Source organism: Protopterus annectens, chromosome 10.part0 (assembly GCF_019279795.1).
Source record: "Protopterus annectens isolate FY-2018-M chromosome 10.part0, PAN1.0, whole genome shotgun sequence".
Lineage (NCBI taxonomy): Eukaryota > Metazoa > Chordata > Ceratodontiformes > Protopteridae > Protopterus > Protopterus annectens.
Genome location: NC_056744.1, coordinates 1,496,412,698 through 1,496,431,276, shown reverse-complemented (window position 1 = coordinate 1,496,431,276; position 18,579 = coordinate 1,496,412,698).

Here is an 18,579-nt window from a genome sequence, read left to right as displayed (position 1 = left end):
CATAATTTCCTAACTTATATTATTTCATTGTTACCCATAAGATTTCATGTCCAAATGTATCAAGTGCATTATTATAGTCTCTTATCATGATTTTTGCTTTTTATTTTCTATTCATAATGTTACCCATAGTTTATCATTAATAATTCTTGACAACCCTTTCCCTTTATACTATATATTCATGTTGGTTACCTGGTTGCTGTGTGTTTGTGTCTCATGAGCAATATGTCACAGCAGTTCTGGAGGGGATGTTGCTGCTTCTACTTTTAGTGGTACATAGGTTGACCTCACTTTATTATTGGAATGTATGAGTCAATTTAAGGAACAAGTTGACTCTTTGGTAGCTGCTTTTACAAATATGAACAGTGGAGGAAATGCTGGTCCCAGTGTAATGTATGTATGCTGCTGTTTATTCTAGGAGACCACCCACTTTGACTTCTACTGCCCTTGGTAATTCAGCGCCTATGGTGCAACCAATGAGTTGTTATGGAAATTTGCAGGACTGGGTTGGTTCTAAATATGTCTCTTGTCAAAATGGCTCAGAAACCCCTTTAAAAATGTTTGTGCTGCTACTGACTATGTTCTTACACTTGCTGCCAAAATTCATAGATTTGAAAAGTTGCTCACTAAGTTTAAGGCCTTCAAATGGACAATTCCTTTTGAACTATTGCATTGCCAACAAATGAGCTCCTAGGGGATTAAGGATCTATAAATATCCCAATGGGGTGCCTGCAGGTTCAGTCCTGCATCACAAGCTGTTGGAATTTTTGACCAGAGCAGAATTGAGTTTATGCACATTATCGTTCAGGACAACATGTGGCAGCTTGCAAAGTTGGAGGATGACATCAAAAAACTGGATGAGTAAATGAAGAAGGATTTATTGTTTTTTGACCACTTTGAGGATTTCCATAAGAATTTTAGGAAAATGGAGCAACACAAGACAGCACCTTTCAAAAGGAAACAGACAAAGATTTGGAGGGACGTAAATGATTATAAAAACAAAACTGCTAATCCAGGTCCAGGGGTGTAAAGGGCCTTGGGAAGTTTCCCCCTCACTCTGTAGTTGATAAGGAGGGAATGGAGTACTATGACAAGGAATCTGCCCATTTTTCAGGGGAAAGCCTCCCATGAAAGTTGAAAAGATTGAAGGAAAACAGGGCAAGCAGGCGATGAATACACATCATTCCCAGAATGGGCATTATTTCCAATCTTCGTATCCCAGGCAGGAGTTCCAAGGGGCGAATTATTGGAAAGCATGGCCACACAACTAATTGTGTCAGATAATTTGGGCACTGATACAACAGGTACTGTTTACGACTATAGGGGATGCAAAATTTACAAATTTTCAAGACTTGTGATTTCCCCTGTGTTTGGTAGTTTGTTCAAAAAATGATTTAAATGTATTCCTTCTTGTAAGTCTAATGCATTTGACTTCCTTACTGAGCTCAGACTATATACAAGGAAGTTTAACTGAAGAGTTCTTTTTCCTGACAAGGTAGGAGCTTCTTATGCAAAAGGGTTATGTAGAAGTAGTATTTTTAATCTGCTCCTTGCACCACTAGTGTCTAGTTTTGACAGCTCTGTCAGCATTCTGTTAGAGGTTGGTGCAAAATGAACAAATCCAGTCATTATAATTTGACTCATGAGGAAAGAGAGTTATTGTATGTATTATCTACCAATAGGAGGTTATGGGTTATAATGCCTAACAACAGGGGGGGGGGGCATTATGGACCGCTATCTATATTCTTCTAAATGTCAGAATACCTTAATAACAGGGAATTCTTTATAAAAGTTTCCTGTAATGAGATTCATATAGCACATCATGCCATTGACTTGGCACTAGAGAATATTTTTATAACATACGACTTGCCTCTTAAGGTCAGGGAATTTTTTTGTGATAAAAAAAACTGAGGATCCCAGCTATTTTTGGGATACCAAAGATCCACAAATCGGTTACAGAGCCCCCTTCAGTCTGATAGTTGTTTCAGCAGGTGCTAAAACAGAACATTTCACCAAATACGTGGATTTTAAATTAAAGTCTTTTTCTTTTGACAAAAACATCTTTTAAAGGACTTGTAGCACTTTTTGCAACCATTGGCAAACATTTCTTTTATTGCTGATAGTGTATTTGCCACTGTGGACATTAAAGATTTGTTTTTCGTGATACTCCATGATTTAGGGCTTTAATGGTTTCATGAGGCATTATGCTCTTAACATCTGTGAAATTTATTTAATTTGACAATGCATGGTGACTGTTTAAGATAACAACTTTATGTACTATAAGGGTGAATATTTTAAACAAACAAGGGGTGGTCATGGGTGCAGCATCTGCTCCAAATTTTGCAAATATGGTTTTATTGCACTGGGAATCTTCTTGGATTTTCGATTCACCATTTTCTTCCAAGATAGTGTCTTACCTTAGGTACCTGAATGACATCTTTATTTTATGGAAAGGGGGCTTCAAGGAATTGCATGATTTTATTAGGTACATGTCTGACTCCACAGACTTTTTGGAATTTACCTACCGGAAAAACAACCATTCTATTAATTATCTGCATATCACCCTATATAAGAATTTAGATTATAGTAGGTGTGAATCTAATATTTACCGTAAGAATTTCTTTTCAAATGCTTACATGCACTTTGGTAATCAATACCCCTGGTGGCAGAAGAAGAATTTGGTTAAGGGGCAGTAGATCAGATTAAGCAGGTTAATATCAGATGATGACACTTTTTCTGAGGAGATGTCAAGCTTAAAAGTATGTTTAAGGATCAAGGGTATCCTCAGAACCTACTTGATAATTCATGGCTTGGACTACAGAGGGTAGGATCACCCACTATGCTCCCCTTTTGCACTCAAAAGGAAGGGTTCAGAATGATGAGGTGCCTAGGGCAATGATAAACATGTCACAGGCTTTTGTGATAGAGTATAATAGGGAGATTTACTCTTTAAAATGTTCCATTAGCACTCATTGGTACTCTGTATTTGGTACATTTGGTATGTTGCAGCAACTCTGTGATAAACCAAAGTTTGTGTGCAAGAATAGTAGTAATCTAAAGGCTATTCTTGAGAAGAGCAGTTCTACAGAAGGTAGAAACATTAAAAATCTGGGTATGAAGTGATGTGGTACCTGCAGACAATGTAGGTACATACTTGAAGGATCACATTTTACTGCCCCCAGGACACCTCTTGTTAACTTCAGTTAGAGGGAGGTAGAACTGCAGAGCAAACAGGGTAGTGTACATATCCTTGTTTGCCTCCTGCTTGACATTATATGATGGAAAATGATTGCCCCTTTAAAAACTGAAACATAAGAGTATGTTTCTGCTATTAATAATGCCAACTCAACTAATGCATTGTTTAAGCAATCTACTAGTTGTAATAAGTTTAGGAAGTTTGTTTTTACTGTCCTAGAGAATGTCCCCATTCCTAGTGGGGGGGGGGGACTGGGAGCTTTTGGTTGAGCAAAGAGAGTGCTTTTGGCAGGTTTTGCTCAATGCTGGTGTTCTACCCGGTTTGAATAATGTGATTTCGATCAAAGCTACTTTAAGAAGCAAAGCAGCATCTCTATGATTGTTACATATCATGTTATATATATATTATACTTGTTAGCACAAAGTATTTCTTATGATTATCTGTTACTTATTCTTCTGTATATGTTTTCTCAATCTGTATATATGCATTCTCTACCATGTTCTTTATTTTTTGGTAGTCATGATCATTTTTAGCTTTTTATTCTGTATGCATATTGCTGTTTTAAATAGGTACTTTTATGTGTGTATCTCTAAATTCATTTGCTGTTTTTTGCTCCTTTTTCTGTTTAAGAAAGGAAGTGAAATGAGTGTGTGTGCTTAGTTTCTGACGAAGTTCATACTTTACTGAATGAAAGCGCTTACAGTTTTAATAAAATTCAGGTTTGTGACTATTACAGCAGCATTTTGATCTTAAGAATTGGAACTTGTATGTGATATTTTTAGATGACATTTTCAATTTTGAATAGATACAATGCAGCAATTGCACAATTCTATTTAGTATGTTAATGCATCCTTTATTTTTTAGATTTACTTTTATCTCTTTGCAGAAATTAAGTTGTCTAGCTGCTTAAATTACAGATATTAATAATAGTTATTGTTCCAGTCGGTATCAGAAACTCACATATTAGAATTCATTACTACATTTTCAAAGTTGCCTTAGTCAAAGCATAAATGGTGAGTCTAGATAAAATGGTGTCCAGATATGAGCAAGATGGAAAACCTTTTAGGTGTAATCTAAGTGGTTTGGAATTTTTATGATGAGACTGTCACAAAGAGATGTGAAGGTTTTTACAAATCTTCTTTGGGGAGAAGACAGGTTCTGAGGACAAGCCATCATTCTAAACAAACTGCTAGGACTATGATTTTGGCCAATAATATTGATTAAGAAAACACTAAGCTCACGTGTTAAAGTTACAACTAAAGGTGCATGGAACCAAGCAACATGCAATGTGCACAAACCAGCACCTTTTCCAATGAACCTGTATGCTTACATTCAGTAGAACTTATATTGAGGCATAGAAGGGTCAGAAACAAAGTAGGCCAGTTTTGGCAAATGGCTTCCTCAGTATCTGTACTTTGAAACTGTTTCTCTCTTTTTCTATTTTGTTAAGCTGTTATGTTGTCTAGCACTGTAGTGTTTAGTTTTGTTGTTGATCTACCTAGTCTTCTCCTTCTTGTGAAATAATCTTCCTTTTTTATTTAATTCTAGTTTTACCTTTTACATTGCATGCATTCCTTTGTTTGTAGTTTCAATCACAAACTCTTCAATTTGACATTCACTTCTCTTATTCCATAATTCATATTTATTGGTTCTATTTGTGATCTTTTGTTGCACACCTTTTCCTTTACTTACAAAGTTGTACACTGTCCACTCCTCTAACCATTTTATTCTCTGATGATTTTATTTCCTATTCAAAATGAACAATTACATTCTGTAGCTATGCAAGCTTTTTTAATGTGATGTCTCTACCAAATAGTGGTTCCATCTGATCTATTCTGAGTAATTCTTCTGGATAATTTGTAGTTTTGTTTTTGAATCAATAGTGTAAAATGTCCTACGCAAGAATTCTAGAAAATCTGTGATTTGATTTCTGATTCAATATCTGTGAAATTGCAGCTCCTTGCCAAAAGCTTGAATATTATGTAGTGAACATATAATATTTAATTTGGATCTTTTGTAGCTTTTCTAAAATTGAACACATCATAAGGTATGTTTGCTTGATGGTTAGAATAAGTATACCATTAATGTATCTTATACTGATCTGTATCTTCTCAGGTTCTAAAAGTGTTTGATGTATAACTGTTATCCACACAAACTGCAAGTACTGAGGCCTAATTTCTGAATTTAACTTAGATGATCTGCTGTAGAGTTAGGAAGTGGTTACCTAAGCCTTTATCTAATGGCTTTGTAATTTGTAACATGCATATGTACCTAACACTATCTATGTTAACTTTCACTTGTATTTATCTTTTTGTTGCTCTGGTAACTCATTACATCCAAATGATGTCTCCAGATGCATCTACAGTTAACTCTTAATGATGCCTCTAGGCATCAAATATTGCTTGTTCATATTTACATCAATAATTCCAAAACCATGCTATGTACAAGGTTTTAAAATATTTCATCTTAAAGCTTACAAAGTGGCAACTTTAGCTGGATTAATATTTAATCTCTGTCTAGTGCAGGTAAATAGATGTTAACTGTTTTTTTTTTATTATATTAATTTATATAGATATAATTCTTAATTTTTTAAAAATATTTCAACAACCAAGTAACACAGACAGAACTCCTTCATCTCATATGAAAGCTCTCAGCTAGACAAATAAAATGCTGCTAAAAGTATGTGTGTAACTTGAGTGGTTGCTGAGATATAATCAATTTTACAAATGTAATAGTTTCTGTGTTTACTGGGACTTATAAAATTCAGTTTAAGACCTAGAACCTAAAGAATACTACAACTATAAAACAGTTTGTGCTGAAGTGTCTGCCATTTGTACTTCTTTCATAATCCCTATGATTCCAGATATATAAACATTTGTTTGAAATGTGAGGAAATAATTTGATTCTGTCAAAAGGCTTAGGCTCCAACCACTGTAAGTTACAGTGCACGCTTCCTGAGCTCCATTGGAGTGAATGATTTAAATGACCACTCCATATACTGGTAACTATGCGACTTAAAAATCACAGAAAATCTCTGTGGTTGTCAATGGATGGATATCAAATGAGTAGACACAAGGTAGCATCCTGATTGGTGGAAAGAATCAGCTGGCCATTGATCAGTCAGTCAACATCTCCACACCACACAACAGTTCAGCCTCATGGCTTGCAGCACACCCACTGCATGTAGCATACACCCCCGAGTGTATACTTTTTTGTTCATCTGTTGTGCATTCAGTTTTAAAATGGAACAAGGATGACTATTTATTAAATAGATATGGTCCAAAAAATACTACCTATTAAACAGATCCAGTCAAAACAATATCTGCAGGTGAACCTCAAAAATAATTCACCACATTAAAATTTTATCTGCTTAGTAAAACAAACATCACACCTCTATAAATAAAAATGTTGTAAAGACAGAACTAAACTAAGTGTTAAAACATACAATTCTTTACCCACATTACAACTTCTAATTCAAGTGCTTTTTAAGTGTAAACTCCAAAGATTTCTGTGAGTGTATACTTAACGCATACACACATGAAGCATCAAAACAAGATAATTTCACAAAAGTTTAAATTTATCTCTGAAGCAGGAAAGATGTGTCGAGACACAAATTATTAATAATAACACAGCTCTCCAATACAGCAATATATATATATATATATATATATATGTGTGTGTGTGTGTGTTTAGTATGGAGTGTATGTGTGTGTATGTGTGTGTGTGTGTGTGGGTGTGTCTGTGTGTGTGTATGTAATTTTTTAAAGTTGCAAATTCATGATAAAATCATGAAACTTTCAGTCCAACATGATAGATTAAAACAAACAGAAAATTAAAAATGTTTTCTTGAAAAGGTCTTCCAATGCTGCCCCTACACATTTAGATAAAGCTGACCTTATACATTTAGATAAATATCATGTCAAATGGCCTTATGCGGGTCCTGGCTAACTGTGTAAAGGGCAATAAGATTCATGTAATCTTGGCAGAAGAATGCAACTAACATCAATACACAGCTGAATTGCAATCCCAGCCTTACAGGACTTACTCTCTTTGCAAAAAGACCCATGCTAAACAGGAAATGCAACTGAGTTGTAGAAATGTTCAGACTTCAAAAATGCAATCATCAAACACAAACTGCATTAATATATTTTGAAATGCATTCCCATTTTTTTTCCACTTTTGCAAAGACACCTAGTATATGCTTAACTCCGCTTGGTACAGGCATTTTCCCCTTAGCTTTGTTGGGGAAAGGACAGAAAAAAATTTTCTTTTTCTGTTTTCTAGCTAGTTTTGCAATAAATATGCAAGGGAAACGTCCACAATCCTCATGCAAGTCTTCTTTTTCTTGGCTATTGCAGCAGACCACCTTTAAGTCAGCATGCATGAAATTGCACACTTTACAAAACATACTAGAAAGTCAGATTTTGCTTCTGCAGTGGCGCAGCGGTGGCATTGTTGCCTCACAGCAAGAGGTTCTCCCGTTCGATTCTCGGATTGGGTTGGGAGTGCCTTCTGTGTGGAGACTGCATGTCCTCCCTGCGGTTGAGTGGGCGTTCAAACGACATGCGTTGAATGGGCGTGCCTTCGTTGAAGGCTAGATGTCGGGCTGGAAACTCGACACCATAAAAAACAACTGCCAATCATTAGCAGACCGGAGTTCCGCTGTGGTGACCCCTAACTGGGAAAAGCTGAAAGACAAACAACAGCAACTAGAAAGTCAGATTTTGCAATTTCAGTGGTTGAAAGCTTCAACTGCGCCTACATGATGGAATGGGGCTGGCAGCTGAATGCTCCAAATTTGGAACACAAAGTATGCTAGCATGCAGATGTCCTTCCTGCGGGCACCACACTGGAGTGTGGGATTTGTAGTTCAATAGGACTGATTATGCTGTTTGATTTCTCCAAAAATGATCTGCAGTTGTTGCGTTCCTGCAAAGGTGTTGTAAGTGGGGCCATGACTGCAAGGTTCCTCTGACCGCTTGATCATCTTATCACATCACATACGGAAAGGAAAATATCCTTCAGCTACATCAGTTTTGAACAGTATCAAAGTACAAATAACATTTCTGAAGTGTGCATGGAGGAGGGTAAGCCTCTCATAGGTAGAGAATATGCTTAAATATGCCATAGGTGTCCTCTCTTCTCCAATGATATGTCATTGTGACTTTTTCATTAATGAAACGGAGCAAACAACTGGCCATGCAATACTGAAATACACTTGTGATCTGTGAACAATTTTTTCCATTTTAAATGGAAATTACAAAACTTACCATTTTACTGAATATTAAAGATACACACAGATCTCAATCTTCCATCGCAAAAATACGGAACACTTACTAACAGTTACTATCGACTTCAATTAGGATTCTTGCAGTATAGTTAAAATGTGTTAATTTCTGCTTATAAAAGTGCTTTTGATTACTTTACATGATGCAATTTTATTTGCCATGGATGTCTGTTAGAAATTCTTAACACCAAGTGCGTGAAAGACCTTTCTGTTTGTAACTGTGTGGAGGAGCATAGCATATCTCTCCACCTCTTAGCACAATATTTCTGGACAAAGCCTGAAACAATGAGGAGACAAAGGCCCTTAAATATGGACAGATTTTAAATATTGCTCGTATACACTTAGTAAGTTGTTGCTAGAATAACAGGATGTGTGTTTGTATGCATTTTCCTGAAGGATATTAAGACTGAAACTCAAATACATGTCATTATTGCTGACTTTAGTCCTCAGTGATTTGCCAAAAAATACAATATTTGTAGGGAACAGACCAAAAATATGAGGCAAAAATCTGTACAATTGAGAGGTATAGAGCATAGACTTGTTATGACTCAAAATGGTACATAAAGGTTTTATGAGTTACAGCAGTTAAGATTTGTACATTCTATCTGTATTTTGTGATGGAACTTAAAAACAGCTTACAAAGTCTGACCTTATTATGTACATATGTTTATCCTTTGTTTTAACTAATGCTAAACTAAAGAGATATGTTTCATGCCATTAACTCCCCAAATTAATAAATTAAACATATGCATGCATGTACACACACACAGACATATATTTAAAACTGGTAAATCCAGGAAACATTCTTCTTCTATGAATCAAACACTGGACAATACAATTAAGCTATATAGTGGTTCACAACCTTATACAATTTGTGTATATAAGTGTGTGCGTATATGTCCTATGTGTACATATTTGATATATTTGGATACATATGTTGCTGCCGTCAACCACTCTTTTTTTCAAATATACTTTTTGTAGCTCCACTGAGCTTGCAGCTTGTATCCTGAAAATGAGTCATCTTCCTCTCATGCATGACTTTTTTAACTAGGATTCCCAGTTGCCCACTCTGTAGATTCATGTAAAGCACTTGGAAATTTCTGTCATGTTTTCGTTTTTTCAGTACATTCTATCATAATCTTTTAGTCTCTCTTAATTCTGATGGAGAGCATGCATCATTATTTGCTGCCTTCTTTTAAACTGCTTATTTTCCTTTCATGGTGCTGTTGAGGACTACAAATGAATAAAGTACTAGAGATCTCTTAATAAAGTAGGATACTGACGTACCGTTTTTCCAGTGTTGCCTGTTTGTATGCATATCCCAGCATTCCATTTACCTTGCTTACTGTTTATTGCAACTGCCTGCATATGTTTAGAAACTGATAAGAATACCCTCAGGTTCACTACTGTTTTAAGGACAACCCTCAGCCATCAGGTCTCCCCAGACTAATGACCTAATCATTCCACTCTCTAGGGCAAGAGCCAGACATTTCATTCATCAACCAGGGTAAAATCCCTATGGCCTAATTTATTTTCTTTCATGGGAAGAGTTTATCATCTCAGCACACACAAACACACACACGCGCACACACACACACACACACACACACACACACACACACACACACACACACACACACACACACACACACACACACACACACACACACTTAAATACAAAACCATTTGCTTTCTTTCACACTTCCTTACAGAAGTTTCACTTCTACCACACGTGGCAACCACACACATTCTTTTTTTTTTTTTTTTTTTCTTCAGGCTATCACTGGGTAAAAAGATAGGGGAAAAGCTCAAAATGCACCACAAATAACTCCCTAGCTTCTTGGACCCTAGCAACCCCCAGATTCCATCTTTCTTCAGTTATTTCCTCCACAAAGTTGTTATAGTGCAGTCCTGGATAGTTACGATCTGTCAAACGTGCGCAGGAAAAAGCAAAGCTGAAGAGTCAGACTGAATTTCTTTCCTTAATTTTAATTTTTGTTTAGGTCATCATTGGAAGAAAAGGTTGCTTAAAAAATTCTAAAAAGGAAGTTAGAACATCTAGCAGCCCCATGCCTTCTGAGGGCTTAGTCACCCCAGACCCCCCAGCTTAATTCACTTCTTTCCTCTACAATTATTACAGTGCAGTTTTGTTCAGTTCATGCATATAACACATACAATTAAAAGCAAAAGTTGAAGAGTTTCATCTTCATGCCTTCATTGGACAAAACGGTTGTTGAAAGAAAATAAATCAGAGCATCTAGACTCCGATGGTTTCAGGGGAGGGGCTTATAGCTCCCATATCCCTTATTTAATGCTGCTATTTCCTCAGCAGTTATTAAAGTGCAACCATGGCTAATTAGAATGTGTTTAATGAATATAATGCAAGAAAAACAAAAATGGAAGAGTAACACAAACTGTGAAAAAGGGAGGGAAAAAGCTAGATGGTATGAGTAGGCTAAAATGGGGGGGCACCAAGTGTGTGCTGGGGGGGCACCATGGAGATCCTTCACCTTTCAACTAAAGCCCCATCCCTGATTAAGCAAGCACCATATAGCAAGGCTGCTAATTTTTACATTTGGTGCTCAGGCAGTGGGAAATTGCATTTCTATTAGAATTTAAGGTTAACTGTCATGATATCAGCATTGCTAGTTGCCTGCAATGACACAGCTAGACAATTAGTGCCCTGACTGGATCAGTAACAAATTAAGGTAAGCTACACATAGACAAAATAGAACAGTTCATAAAGTCCATACTTAAATAAATTTATCTGTTTGAAGGCTCATTGGATATTATTTGTTACAAATGTTATCAGTTGTTCTAAAACACAAGAATAAACTAGTGTCTTTAAATGATTTCTAAAGCAAACATTTTTGAAAGTCAGCCTTAGTTGTCAAACATAAAAAAGTGTGGTACACAGGGAGCACATGGCCATTGCATTGTACTAAGAAAACATTATCTATAAATCAAAGGAAAGGCAATTAAACAATAGGATAGAGGATGGTATAAACTAGTGCAATAAATATTCACATGTGCCAGGGCAAAAGCTAAGATGTTGCAAGGGGTGATGATATGGAAATGCATTTCACAGTCCTGTGAAAAAAGACTTTCTTAGAAGTTCCTTTAGATCAAGAAATTAAGTTTTACTGAAATGCTGTTGACACGTATCTGTAAAACCTGTCTATTCATAGCTTGTCATTTTATAAAAAAACAGAAGAGCAGCTAGTTCACAACTGAGAAGTCAAACTCCTTGTCAGAAGTAAATGCACACACATCTTGACTATGAATCCTGACATACTTATTTCAACCTACAGAGCAAAGATATTGATTATGAATCTTAGCATTGTTCCTTCTCCTATGTAGATCAGTGTGTGTGTATTGTACCTAGTCAGCCACTGTAGCTAGATAGCACATGCATATAAGCTATATATGCCCCTGTTCGGAACCAGACTAACTGATATATCTCATAACATCCTAGTCCCATACCACCTTAGTCTCATCCCTTTCTCAGATTATTATAATCTCTTGACCTCACAAAGTAACCAGGCAATTCTTGTTCTAGACTATCTTCACTTAGTCTATGCCATATAACTAGTATGTATAACCTGCTCTTTTCTATTATGTTTATATAAAACCTATGTTAATCCTATTTTTTATCTATGTAAATGTAACATGTATTCTCATTATGTTGGAGCTTTTCTCCCCGGGCCTCTACTGAAAAAGGATATGTATCCAGCTAGACTAGCCCGGTCAACAAATGCAAAATAAATAAATAAAAAATAAAGCTACTGACCATTTGCAAGATCAGTGCCATTTTGTATAGTCAGCCAGAGTGAGTACAAGCATGAACACAGATGCACATGCAAGTGTGTTTGAAGTAACAAGTCAGTCAGTTAGCTTATGAAGTTTGAAGTATATGGTCCAGTTACAGTTCCTGATGTGTTTCTGTACAATAAATGACTTGAATGCATACCAAGCCTCAGTGTCTCATTTGAATATATGAAATATGCAACATGGTGTCAGAATGGGATCTGAAGTTAAAGCAGCTTACAAATTATGAGACACGCAGTTAGAATTTGAGAAATATACATGAGCCAACTCACAAACAGGTCAACGACTATTCAAATGTACTTAAACTCATTTAGATAATTTTTCAGTCACTAAATGTGTGGGGAATCATTCAAAATGCTTGAAATAATTACCAAGATAAACAAAATGTTCAAAATAGTGAGATACTGATAAAAGTATTCAAAATAATTACCAAAGTGTTTTAAATAATTTCCAAAGTGTTTAAAATGTACAAAAAGGCTAAAATGACTTTTTTTTTTTGCAATGTATGACTTTTTTGCAATAACTAAGACTTTTCAAAGTATCCAAAGTATCTGGAATGTTTGCAGTGCTGAAATAAAGCCTTTTCAGAGAGATTATTGTGCAGCTGGGCATAATTACAAGTACCTGGTCTATGCTTATGTTTAAACAAATTTTGTTGTTATGGCAGAGGGATTTCACAGACCTGGACCACTGATATTTGATAACAATATTGCTGAGAATTGGCGAGTGTTTGAGTAAAAATATGATATTTTCATACAGGCTGCATTTTCTGATAAAGATACTTGTACAAAAGCATTTATACTTCTCAATTTAGCTGACTTGGAAGCAATTAAATGGGAACATTCATTTGTGTATGCACCTTGTATATGCAGGGGAGGAGGAGAACAGCATTATTGTGATACAGGCTGAAACGCAGGAAGACCCTGAGTGCTTAAAATGTAAATTCAGAGCAATGTGTAATCCTCAAATAAATATTACAATGCAAAGTCACATGTGTTACATAAGAAATCAAAAGTCTGGTGAAACTATAGCAGCATATATTGCCAACTTAAGAAATAAAGCTAGAATGTGCAGATCTGGTGATTTTTGAAATGCATTGATGAAAGACAGGCTGAGGCTTATGTGTGGTGTTAATAATGATGAAGTGAGAAATATTTTGCTTCGAGAAACTGAATTAACATGGAACAAAGCCATTGAGATTTGTCAAATACATGAGCTTACAGAAAAGCATACAAATATGCTTACGAATGAAAAAGGCATGCTTGCAGTATCTACCAGTACAAATGTTGATAGTATACAAAATAAAGCTAAGATGAAAAAGAAATATAAACCAAAGGGTGTGGTAAACAACCTTAGTGTTAACTGTCATAATTGTGGAGTCAGTCATAAACTTAAATAAGAGAAGTGCTTAGCTTTTGGTCAGCAATGTCACAACTGTAAATTTCAAAAGGGTTTGCAAGTCTCAAGTGGCACAAACATTTATTAAAAGAGAACATCCAAAGAAGCAAATAGATCAGATAGAGAGATGTGAGCAAACTTTCTGTGTTGATTGTTTCTGTGATCAGTTTAACAGTTAACACAGTATTTTATCAGCTAGCAGCAAAGAGTGAACTATTTTGTACTGTACTAATTAATGGGAAACATGTAGAGCTTAAAGTATACACTGGATGCATGTGCAATGTTATATCAGCACATATGTTATGAAATGTATATGTTAACAAATGTTAAATAAATAAATAAATACATATGTTTGCTATAGTAAAAGCTGGTGAGAAACTTGATTCAGCAAAATGTGCAAAACTAGTTATTTATGATGGTGAAGAGATTCAAACTGATGGTGCAGTAGTTCTCACATGCCATTCTGTTGGGAACAGCTATGACTTGTAGTTTTACGTAGTCAAAAGTCAGATGCGGTCACTGTTAGGCCTCAATGACAGTCTGAGAATGGGACTGATTTCATTTAATAATGAGGTTGACCATATAAGTTCGAACAACAACAATAGTTTTACACAGAATTCTTTTACTGAATATGCTGATATTTTCAAAGACAAACTTGGCAAACATCCAGCCACATATTCCATGAAGTTAAACCATGAAGTAAGCCCAGTTGTCAGACCAGCAAGGAAGGTTCTGGTAGCAAGCTAGAGCAATGTAAAAGCAGAACTTGACAAAATGGTGAATTTAGGTGTCCTCACTTCAGTAAAAGAACCGGCTGAATGGGTATCCTCCATGGTTGTAGCTCATAAGAATAGCTCAGATGATATTCAAATATGTATTGGTCCATGAGACTTAAACAAAGCACTTAAATTCCCTCATCATCTGATGCATATAGTAGAAGAAATAGCTGGTCTCATGCGAAATGCCACTGTTTTTTCTGTCTTAGATGCAAAAAGTTCATTTGGCAAATGTCATTGGATGTTAACCACTTTCAGTATACCATTTAGTAGATATAGATTTTTGAGAATGCCATTTAGGATAAATTCTGCCAGAGAAGCATTTCAACATACAATAGAGCAATTGTTTTTCTGGTTATCCATATGCTATCATAGTAGATGACATTATTGTAGGGGGCAGTGGTGAAGCCAAACATGATAGCAACCTCAGGGGGTCTATATTAGATAATCAAAATGTCTCATTATCGAATGCCGTAACATCGAACTGGAAAACCCGAACCCTAACAATATCAAAACCTCAAAACAGCAAACTTTTTCCCAGGGAAAAAAACTTACTGTTCTGAGAAACACACACACCACAAGCACACGAAAAAGCAGCAATAAACAGACATACACTTAAAAGCTACATCTAACCCTACACTACACTGCACATACACTACTATCTATCCACTTACCTTAACCCAGACCCTAACCCTAAGGTCCGTCACTATCCCACACTCACCTCACCTGTGCCCTAACCCTAACTCACTTAACCTGCCCCTAACCCAAAATTCTCACTATCGCACACTCACCTCACTCACGCCCTAACCCTAACTCACTTAACCCGCCCCTAACCCTAATGTCCATCACAATCGCACACTTATCTGACCCGTGCCCTAACCCTAACTCACCCAACCCATGCCCTGACCCGAACGTCCGCACAATCACACACTTACCTTAACCCAACCCGTAACTTTCCAATGCATCGCTGAAAACAGTGACACCACAACAATAGCCAACCGAATTCTTTCCCTAGGAAAGAATTCGGTTTTGTGCAGCTTCGCTGTTTTCAGCATTCGTGATATTGGGTTTGGTATTAGATCATTTGAAATTCAGCCATTTCAATGATCTAATATAGACAGTGGCGGCTGGTGACTTCAAATCAAAGGGGGGCTGCAGGAGACAGGTGAATGGGTGGGGTCAAGGGGGTGTGGCCAACCAGAAAGGGGAGGAGCTATGCTCAAAACCACAAAAACTAACTTTAATTAAATACGCTGCCCTGGGTGGCAAACCATCATTATGAGAGCCATATCAAGACAAAAATAAGTGTAGAAGAATAAAAATATTTCAATGCATTGGTTGCATGACAGCTTACTTAATATCTAGATGGAAACAAAAGGTTGTGAGGCATGAAAAAATAAATTACTTTTTAAATACATTACTGGAATGCCGGTCAAAATCAAGTACAAGCAAAACCAGAAGCACTCAACTCAAACCACTTCTCCTTGCACTGCAGTTCTAATTATAATTTATATTCAGCTTTATTAAAGTGCCAAGTAACATGCTGAAAGTAGAAATCTCTGTGATGTCCCCACTTGTAAAAATGTTTCTTATCCAAAAAAGACCTGCTGCCTGACAACTATCTACTTGTTTCATGGGGAAAACATGCAAGTAAAAAATGAAAAGCAAACAAGAAACAAGCTCAAGATACATTGCTTAAAGGATTACTGTACAGGTTATGGACCACACATGATTGGCATTCTGTTTAGTTTACGGGTAAAGTCTGTAGAGATGACTGGAAGTCTCCAAGTGTAATGAGCTTTTTAAAATAATGGAATCCTGTCCTTTAATACCCAAGGCTTATACATTATCTAGTCAATTATTCTCTGCATGGCAACAACAGAAAGGCTTTCAATGTTGGCAATTCTTTAACAGTATGCTTATTAAAGCTTACTTGCATCTTACGATCTCAGACAAGCTTACATTATGGTCATTAAAGCATTGCTACTTAAACACAGAGCAACAGGCACTTTGAGTAATAAGCATAAATCAACAGTACAAAAATATGACAGAAACCAGACCTTTCTGCAAAATCAAGGACAGATGAAAAGCCACTGTAGTACTTGTGACTACCTTGGATGGGGGGGGGGGCACACACTGCACATTTACACTACATAACTACTCCTTGCCTTGCTTGGACACATCCAGAGTCAGTACATGCTGGAGTGGGGTGCAACAAGTATGTCACAATTTGAAATGTCTCTGGCTGACTGTGATGGCCCTGACACGTGCCATACCTCTCAACCTCAGAGCAAGAAATCTGGACAAAGCCATACACAGAAGTGGGACAAATGCCCACAAATAAAGACAATTTAAATATTGCTCTAATAAACTTAGAAAGATAATAGAATAGGTCTTGCATTAGTATGACTTTTCTGAAGGGTATAAAATCTGAAACTCAAATGTCTGTCATTATTTTCCAACTTCAGTCTTTAGTGATTTGTCACTAATTTGCCAAAAACACAATTTTATGAAAAATGGACCAAATGTGATGCAAAAATATAAAATAGCCACACAATACAGCTGGGAACCTGTCAAAGAAGGGACACTTTAATATTAGTACTGCTAACTTGAGCAGCTGACAAAATAAAAGAATCTACATGCATTTCAAGTAATCTATAACTTTGATTATTACAGTTATTTCTTAATTGTAAACCCTCCATGTTTTCTTCCAAAATACTATTTTGTGGAGGGATTATTAGGGGGAAGAGCAACATTTTAAGCCAAAATCGGAGACAGTTGAGAGGTTGGCTATGCCTAATTCTATAAAGCAATTTATTTGCATGTACCTCTCAACCTGTTAATGCAGTAAATCTGAACAAGGCCAAATATACTGGGGGAACATATAAACAGTACTAAAAATTGCTCTTGTATAAATTGAGACAGTTGATGGAATAACAGTTCTTACTTTAGCATGCATTTTTCTGAAGGTTATGAAGTCTGAAACTCAGTGTATCATTATTTAGTGACTTAATTTCTAAATGATTTGCCAGAAAACTACAAATTTTATGAAGAACAAACCAAAAATAAGAAGCAAAAATCTATTCATTCTTTGAAGAACTGGACAGTTGGGAGGTATAGTTCAGCTGGGCCTGTCTGAGTTTTCTGCCCTTCTCCCCCTGACAAAATCTTGGTTGAATGGAGCCTCTGCAGCCATTCCAATGAACTATTACTTGGCTATTTCACTCCATTTACCATAAACACTAATGTGCATACTGCTTTACTTGTATGATGAGTTTGACTTCATTTGAAAGTTTTATTTTGTATTTTACAGCACAAACACTAAGTCATCTACTAAACAAAGCAATGCAGTCTCACAATGAAAACTTAGCATTAAAACTTCTCTGCCCTTGAAACTCACATTCATTGAAACAGCATTGAAACCCACATTCAAAGAAAATACATTTTGCCAGTGGCAGATAGATTAATTTTGGGCTGTTTTCAAATCATAGGCCCCTTGCATATGAAACATACATGTGCTCTTTGATACACCTTCCTCATTGTTCTAAATTATATTCCTTGTACAATATATTACAGTTGTTAGAGGGCGTTTTAAATTTGTTTTGAACATTTTTCCAGTAAGCAATGAAACAAAATGCATGCACCCATAATGACAAAACTGCCCAGTTCAGAACATTTATCATAAAAGTCTACTCAGACTTCCACAGTCCACCATTATCAGTAAATATGCACAATTCTACAGTCCGCCATTATCAGTAAATATGCACAATTCTACAGTCCACCATTATCAGTAAATATGCACAATTCTACAGTCCATTATCAGTAAATATGCACAATTCTACAGTCCATTATCAGTAAATATGCACAATTCTACAGTCCATTATCAGTAAATATGCACTATCTCTGAAGAAGTAAAAGTCATCTAAATAATTCCACATTAAAGAAATCTGTAACTAATGAAGGGGTTGCTGCTAGCAAACACCTTTATATTTCATGGTTTCATCGAAAAAATAAAGTGCCTGTTGCCCCTCAGGAATAAATTGCATATATTACATTAAAAAAATGATAAGCTAGTAATATTGCAAGAGGAAATGGAT